This window comes from Corvus kubaryi, unplaced genomic scaffold (assembly GCF_017639235.1).
Source record: "Corvus kubaryi isolate FWS band 111438036 unplaced genomic scaffold, C.kubaryi_AGA036_p1.0 split3-37304, whole genome shotgun sequence".
Lineage (NCBI taxonomy): Eukaryota > Metazoa > Chordata > Aves > Passeriformes > Corvidae > Corvus > Corvus kubaryi.
In genome coordinates, this window is record NW_024582087.1 from 2,692,551 (window position 1) to 2,700,779 (window position 8,229).

Below are 8,229 nucleotides of genomic sequence, written 5' to 3' on the forward strand. Positions count from 1 at the left end.
TCCCTCCATCCATCCCTCCCTCCCTCCCTACCTCCATCCATCCATCCCTCCATCCATCCCTCCCTCCATCCATCCCTCCATCCATCCATCCCTCCATCCATCCACCCACCCATCCATCCTTCCCATCAGTGCAGGAGGCAGAAGGTCACCAAATCTCTCTGCATTGAGGTTTGGTGGGAGAACTCTCTGCACAAGATGAAAGCGGTGATACTTTTGTTACACATGGAAGTTGACAGGAATTTGCATTAATGTCTTCTTTCTGGACAGCAGGAGCCTGCATTTTTCCAGAACATCAAATTCTTATCACTGTGAATGCAAATATTTGCCCCTGACCACAGAGGAAATGAAAAGGGTCTCCATTATGTATTTATCTGTTTCAAAAAGCAGTTTTCTAAATAGAAGCGGGGAGCAGGAGGTTCCCTGTATTACTCTGAGGCACGAGCTAAATCAGCACTTCAAACAGGCCATTTCCTGCATTACAAAGTCCTTTTCCCTCACTGACATCTCCCTTTCTGCACTGTAACTTCCAGGACCAGCAGCCCTTGGCCATTACAAGCCCTCCCAAATAAACCAGTAACTGAGGATACCACTGGCAAAGGAAATCCTGATCTTTGTGTTTGTCTTCTGCTTGTGAAATCTTCCAGGCTGTGCTTCCCAGCATTCATCCACACAGGGAAACATCACCAGAAAACCAAAGCTCAGATTTCTGCACCGTCACCTGGCTCCAGGGGCTGGAGCCAAAGGAGCATCCTCAGCCATCGCTCTTTCTACATGTGGGACTGTGGCAATCGTGCTTTTAAGTTAAATCCAGTGGGACTGAGCCAGGGCAGCTGATTTCTGCCCCCTTGCATGAAGACTAAACTGCACGGGGAGTTTCTTGGTGGCCTTGCAGACTGCAGCTGGTGCAGGGAGGGCTTGGTGACCATCTCAGAGGAGCACAGCATTGGCTGGAGGGCAGGTGATGTCACCGGGCTGCTCTGCCACAGAATCATTGGGGTTGGAAAAGACCTCCAAGATTATTGAGTCCAACCTTGGCATTGTCATCCCCACCTTGTCCTCACCCAGCCCAGAGCACCGAGTGCCATGTTCAGTCATTCTTCAGACACCTCCAGGGATGGGGACAGCACCACCTCCCTGGGCAGCTCCTTCCAGTGCCTGACAGCCCTTTCCATGAAGAAATCCTTCCTGATGTCCAGGATGAATGGCTCGTGCTTCTTAAAGGGTCCAGCTCATCCTCACGTAACTCCCAATCAATCATGCCTGACTTTGCCGGCACAGGAATTTTGAGATGCTCTGGGAGTCCAGCGCTGTCCCATTTCCTCTGTCGTGCTGCCCTCCCCCTGCACAAGCCCACGGAGCTGTGCCTGCTCGGTTCTGCAGCTTTGCTGCCAAGACTGGGTGGGATTTCAGCGTGAGGAACGAGTGTGATTTGGGAGAGAGCCCAGCAGAACGTCACTTACCCTCTGCCAGGATTTATGAGGCTCTGCTCAAGGCCGTGTGCCAGGCTGCTGGGCTGGAGTGGCCCACGTGGCTTTGGGCGTGGTTGCCATGCCCAGAGCAGACCCAGACCCCAGGGTTTGCAGGAGAGGGGGGTGAAGTGGTGGCAGCCCCCCAAGGCAGCTCTCACAGCCTCTGCTTTGGGGTAACCCTCTGAAATGTGCCCCTTTTGATGGCTCTCTTGAGAAGCCCCTCTCTGGGCATCTGGATTTGGCCCCATCAGCCAGCTCTTCTCCCAGCACTGAAGCTGTTCCACATCCTTATTTGGCATCCAACAAAAATGGGTCCTGTCCACAACAACTGGCAGGAGGGGGCACCCGGGAGGGGTCAGGCTCTGCTCCCAGGGAACAGGGACAGGAGGAGAGGGAACGGCCTCAGGCTGGGCCAGGGGAGGCTCAGGGTGGACATCAGGAGGGATTTCTTCACGGAAGGGGTGGTCAGGCCTTGGAACTACTGAGGGAGGTTTGGAGTGCCCATCCCTGGAGGTGTCCAAGGAATTCCTGGACGTGGCACTCTGTGCTCTGGGCTGGGGACAAGGAGGGGATTGGGCACAGGTTGGACTCGATGCTCTTGGAAGGCTTTTCCAACTTCAGGGATTTTGTGATTCTGTGATTACTGATTAGACCCACTCCTTGCCAAAATACTGAACAAGCGGGATCAAGAGTTAGAGGAAAAAATGATTTCAGGGAAACGGAAGCCACAAAACAAACCAGTGCTAATGTATTATTAATATATTCATGTCAGCATTAATAGCAATGCAGAGTTTTGTAGCTGCTTTAGTGAAAACACTACAGCTTTATGTATTAATAAGTGTGGTAATATTAATGCCACTTCCTGTGATAAATAACGTTGGTAATAACATTGATAATAGCACTGCACCTCCAGGGGTGTTTAAAAATTCTGCTGCTTGCACTTTTTGGGCAGCTAGAACCGCCTTCCCACCACTGATGGGTCTCACTTTGCAGGGTTCACTCCATGCAGCCCCTCCCTGCTCACAGGACTACAGCACCTCTGCTGCTGGATTTCCTGGGTAATTCCCACACTTCCAGCCAGGACTGAAGTCCTCTTTGGTTTTGCAGCCCCAAGCTCTTTATTCCATATCCCTGCAGGGGGTGGCTGAAGAAGAGGACAGAAAGAGGCACCTGTGTCCTGTCGAGCCCATCCGTGAGTTTCAGACTGGTCAGAACAGAAGGTTGTGAAGAAATCAGCCTTTCCAGCTGATTTCCAGCTCAGAGCTCTAATCAGGGCTATGAAATGAAGCTGCTGCAGGGGGCAATTCCTCTTCTGTGCCCTCAGGCTTGGTGGGCAGGAGGGCATTGGCAGTGGAATATCCCAGGAAGGTGTGGGGATGCTCTTGGGAAAAGAGGGACGGAGAACCACCCAAAATCCCACCAAAGGGGGATTGGAACGGAGCTGTCAAGGTCCTAAGTGGGGGTGGAGGGGCATTTTTGTGTGGTTCAGCGGCCTCCCAGTGCTGCCTGCTGAGCTCTTGGGGCTGTGCAGTGGAGCAGCCGAGTTGCCAGAGCCGGAGAATCCGGTGTGTGCTTGAGCAGGTGGGAGAAGCTGAAGCCCTGGATTTGCCACAGGGATCCCGTTCTGGAAATGGTGCCAGTCCCAGGCCCTGGGGCTCAGGGAGACCCTGTACGAGGGGGTACAGGCTGGTGACAATGGGCTGAGGTGTCTTCGGGGGGGGGTTGGCATCAGACAGAGCGGAGAGCCGAGAGAGCAGAGAACCCCAGGGCTGGAGAGGCAGGATTTCACTGCGCGGCAGCACCAGGTCAGGGCTGCTGGGCCCGGCTGGGTGGAGCACCCAGAGCACGGTGCTGTTGGGTACCACGTTCCTATCAGCTGAAAATTAAGCTTTATCCCTTGGCTGATGGCTTGAATCCTCCCCTGCCCTGTGCTGGGCCTCACTGCTGGGCACTGACCATCAGAACTCTGCTGCTTCACAGTGACACCGACAGCTTAGACCTCTTTTTCCTTTACTATGAATCGTTGCGAGCCTGCAGGCTCCTCGCTGCTGTATTTCTTTCCTAATTGGCTGTGAGTGTGTGTGTGGATGTGCATGTGCCTGCCTCCCTCATCAGCAGCACCCCTGGTATTCACAGGAGTAATTAGAAGAGCTGAATCTTCCCTCCGTGTCATCCAGGCCTGCTGGAATGAACGGGGATTGCTGGCACCAGCCTGCAGACGTGCGGGATCCCACCCCAGCTCCCGGGAAGGGGAGCTGCTCCAGGGTTTTTCTGGGGGAAGCCTCATGCTCAGCCATGGCCCAGCTCCTTCCCACTTCCACTCAAATGGGTTTTGTTGGCTCGAGGAGGATTGTGAGGACTTGCACCCCACTGGAATCCAAGTGCTGAGCAAACCAAGGCCCTGGGCTGAGTGCTGGATCAGGAGTGAATCCTTCCCTGCTCCTCCTAAGCTGGCCCCAGCTGGGCTCAGGAGCAGGATGAGGTATTTGGGGTACCCTGGGCAGAGCCCTGTCCTGTCCTGGGGTCCAGCAGTGACCCCTCAAAAGAGCCCTGAACCCCCCAGGGGGACATGTAATGGGTGTGTGTATAAATACATGTATTTGCTATGTAGAAAGACTAAATACTGTGAGATATAAAATCTAAATACTGTAACATCTATATAGAAATATAGCTATAAAATATATAATATAAAACATGTTTTATATAAATATATTATGAAGTAAATATATTATACATAACTATATTGTTAACTGTATTATTAAATATATTATTAAATAACTATATTATATAAATATAATGTATAAATATCTACCATTTATAGTTATATTTTATTTATATCTGTCTATGTCTATTTATGTATCTATATTTCTAGTTCACATATTATTTTCTATTATGTAGAAATATGTAATATATAAAGATACAATGTTTTATATATTATTTACATATACTTACATGTAAAAATGTCTATAAAATATATAAAATAAATCTAAGAGGAGGCTGAGGAGTGAGGGTTGATCCTCATGAATTCTGTGTTCAGTGAGGGAAGGCAGTGGCTGCTCACCCATTTCCCCCACACGGGGTAAGTGGGGTCAAGAAATGCAGAATTTCTCTTTCTGAAATTTTCCTTTCCCCCTCCCAGCCCAGCTGGCACATGGAGAGCGACTCCACATCTTATCTCTCCAGCTCCAGTGCTTCCCAGACGTCTTTAATGTTTCTCTGCTTTCCTTGAGGATGCCAGGGCTCTCTCACCATTCCCAATTAAAAAAAAAAAAAAAAAAAAAGCCAGGGAAGTAACTTTGCTAATGACTTTGACTGGAATCATTAAGGACATCTCAGCGCCATGGCTGCTCGTCTCTGCTTTCAGGAGCGATATTGATTGCTGGTTTAATTTAAATCTTGGACAAAATCCTTCATTTTTCTCTGGGCTTACCACAGGAACTGATCCCTGCTCCCCAGTGGAGGAGCAGGAGAGGAGGGAAGAGTGGGTGGGCAATTCCCCCGGCTCTGAGCAGGGAGGGGGGCAGCTCAGGGGTGTCAAGGACCTGCTTTGGAAGCACTGAAAAACTCGGAATTGAAGGGAAACTGTTTGAAAATGCATCCAAGAGGAGGCCAGGGTGGCATTTTCAGAGGGGAGGTCTCGTGCTCTGGGTTCTCTCTGCTCTCATTATATATTTTCCAATTGCTCTTATAGATGCCTCAAAGGTTAATGTATGTTTGTGATGAGTGCACTTTGGATAAATGTTAATTAGCCGGGGTGCAATTCAAGGGATTTTTCCCTCAGAAATAAATGCTTTTTCTGTATTTTTAGCCACTCTTTTATTAGTACTTACCCAGGAGATGAGAGCAAAGGCTGGGGGCTGCAGCTCCCCCCTGGAGCAGCAGAGTTTGGGTGGCTGGGGCTGTTGCACCTCCCAGAGCCACCCTGGGACTGGGACCAGTGGCTGATGGTGGGGTTGGAACTGTTCAGTGTCACTGGGTGATTTGGGGACCTGGTGTGGAGAATGGGGCACCTCCCCTGCCCTGGGACCTGGGGCAGGGGCTGTTCCCACCCTCTGTTGGTGCAGGAGAGATGGACCTGTGCCCCCAAAAATCTCACAGGCCTGGGGACCCCTAAGCCATGTCCAGAAATCCCTCTGGCTCCATATCTGTGTGACCTTGCAGTGCATCCAAAACATTCGTGGCTGGGCAATCTCCAGCCACAAACTCCATCTCTGATTTCCATGGGTCAGCAAGCGACTGCTCTTCCGTGTGCAGCTTGTGGGGGCCAAGGTGGGATTTCAATCAGTGGGAAGGGAGAGGCCATTTCCCAGCTCCCATTAGCTGGTGATAATTGCTTTGAGAGCAGAGTTTCATCTCAGGATTTCACGCAGAAATGTCGCCCTCCCAGCGAGTTTCCAGTGATGTCCCCTTCCCCAAGTGCCACATCCATTTAGTGTCCGAAATTCCAGAGCCCCAGAGCAGGGCTGCAGCTCCCAGCACTTCTCCTCCACCCCCGAGGGGACCAGCCTGGCACTGGCAACCACGCACCCCCTGGGACAAGGGCGTGTCTCAGAGCCTCCCCCCCTGCCTCAGCCGCTGTATCTCTGCAACACGAAGGTCAATTGAATTCATTACAGAGTAAAAATGAAGTTCTCTGATTGATTGAAGGTTCCTCTTTAACACTTCAAGTAAATGTGTTGGTTTCACTTGATGGAAAGCTTTAAAGGTCTATTATAAAATACCCTTTTTATACAAGAAGGGATTTTTTTACATCATTTTTCTTTCCCTTAATTTTTGTGGGACATAATTATCCTTTTTCCCCCTCACCTCCTTTTCTCTTTAATCGATTTTTTTTCTTCTTTTCCCTCCCCAGTGCAAAGCAAGGAGCCTTATTTAAAGGGGCACAGACACAAAATCCAGTGGTGTGATGGATACCATGGGTGGAAGATGAGATAGATCCATCCATCTCAGACTTCCCCTGGCTCCCGTTACTCACTTAAGTTTTCAGGGTGAGAAAAGCTGGAGGACACAACAGAGTAGGTTCAGTGCACTTTCTCCATGCTCACACTGGAAGAGGGGTGATGTGGGGGTCCCTGGGGGCTGCCAGCCCCTGTTACCTGGTGCCAGCTGCCACCACTCCAGCCAGGATGGTGGCTCCTGAACACTGGGGTCACCATCGCCACAATTCATTCCTCTGGTTTGCCTTGCAGAAAATCCCGAGTGCACTGAGGTGGCACTTGCTGCCCGTTTGTGCAGCACTGCTGAGGAGGGAAAATGGGGACAAAAGGGAGAATGATCCCATTTGAGGGGGTGACTGACGGCTCCCTGCTCGGGGGAGGCTGCAGCAGGCATTAATTCCTGACACACTCGTGATCAGGATGGACTGCATCGAGCTAAATCCGGACTCAACAGGAGCTGCTGGGACTCGAGGGGCTGGTGCAGAGCTCCAGGAGGAAACAGCAGCTGGGGGCTGGAGAGGCTGCCCTCAGCCTTTGGAACAGGTTTTACTGGCATTGTCCACCTCCTGGAGAACCTTGCTGCTGGTTCCTGGGAGTCACTGGGGAAATCCCTGACCCGGGAGCAGCAGCTCCTTTGGCTGGGGTTGGATTGGCTGTACCCAAGCAGAGCCCTGTGCCCACAGGAAATCCAGCACCAAAATCCTGGTGCCTTTTGCAGTTCTCTTCAATATTTGGGTTGAAGTGACCTTTCAAATGAGAGTTTGGCAAAGAGGGACAACGTGCCAGGGCTGGGCTCACTGTTCAGCACGGCCCAGGGAACTCGACAAGACAACGTGCTTAATTCCCGTATTAAGGAAAAAAAAATCCTGGTGTCTGTTGGTGCCCCAGGGATGGTCACCACAGACCTCCCCGTCTGACGAGGTGCCAGTTCTCGTGCAGTGTGAGTAATGCTCTTTGTCAGCTCCGATAAAGCCTGAAATCTATCACCAGCCCTTTCCTCCAAAGGTTTTGTTACTGAGAAAAGTAATTACAATTTGTCCTTAATTCCAAAAGTGTGCCTGGAAAACTGCCTGGGAGGAGGCTGGGGGGCAGGGGGCTGGTCCAGGGCAGAGTCACAGCCTCGTGCCACCTCTGAGACCCTGAGCTGCCACCTCGGGGGCTGCTAAAGCTGGAAATAGAGTAGGGGAGGCACAATGGGCAGCTGGGGAGTTGGCTGCTCTCGAGCAGGTCCTGTGACACCGATGCTGCAGCTCCTGGTCCTTTGGCAGCTCCTGGCCATGCTGGGGAGGGGAGTCACCCCTGTGAGCGTCCCCACAAGTCCCTGCCCTGGCCAGCTGGGCCTCTGGGCTGATGGATGACACAGAATTTGTTTTTCAACCCCAGTTGTTCAGCGGAAGGGGAAAAGCTCTCCTTCTGCCTCTGGACCTGATGCGATGAGACATGTGACGGGGAAGATGAATTGAGGGCTGCATCTGAAGTGCCAGATACATAATCCATCCTAAATAGGCTTCATTAGTGCTAACAATTAAAGTTACCATTGTGGATTGAATACGTTTTCTATTAACTTTGCCCTTGTCTGCAGCTTGGACTCACCTCGCAATAATGAGCTGTGTCACTTCTGATCTATTTCTCATAATAGCTCCTTTCTCCTCTAAATCTGGGCAAAATATGATTTATAGGCAGGGCTGTCGTCTGGGTGTCAGGCACAGGGAAGGGGTAAATGTGGGCTGGAGCTCATAGCCCTTGCTGGCTCTGTGGGGAGCAAAAACTGTCCTGGGACTGGGATTTGGGGTGATGTCCACACCTCAGGGGTTGTCAGGACA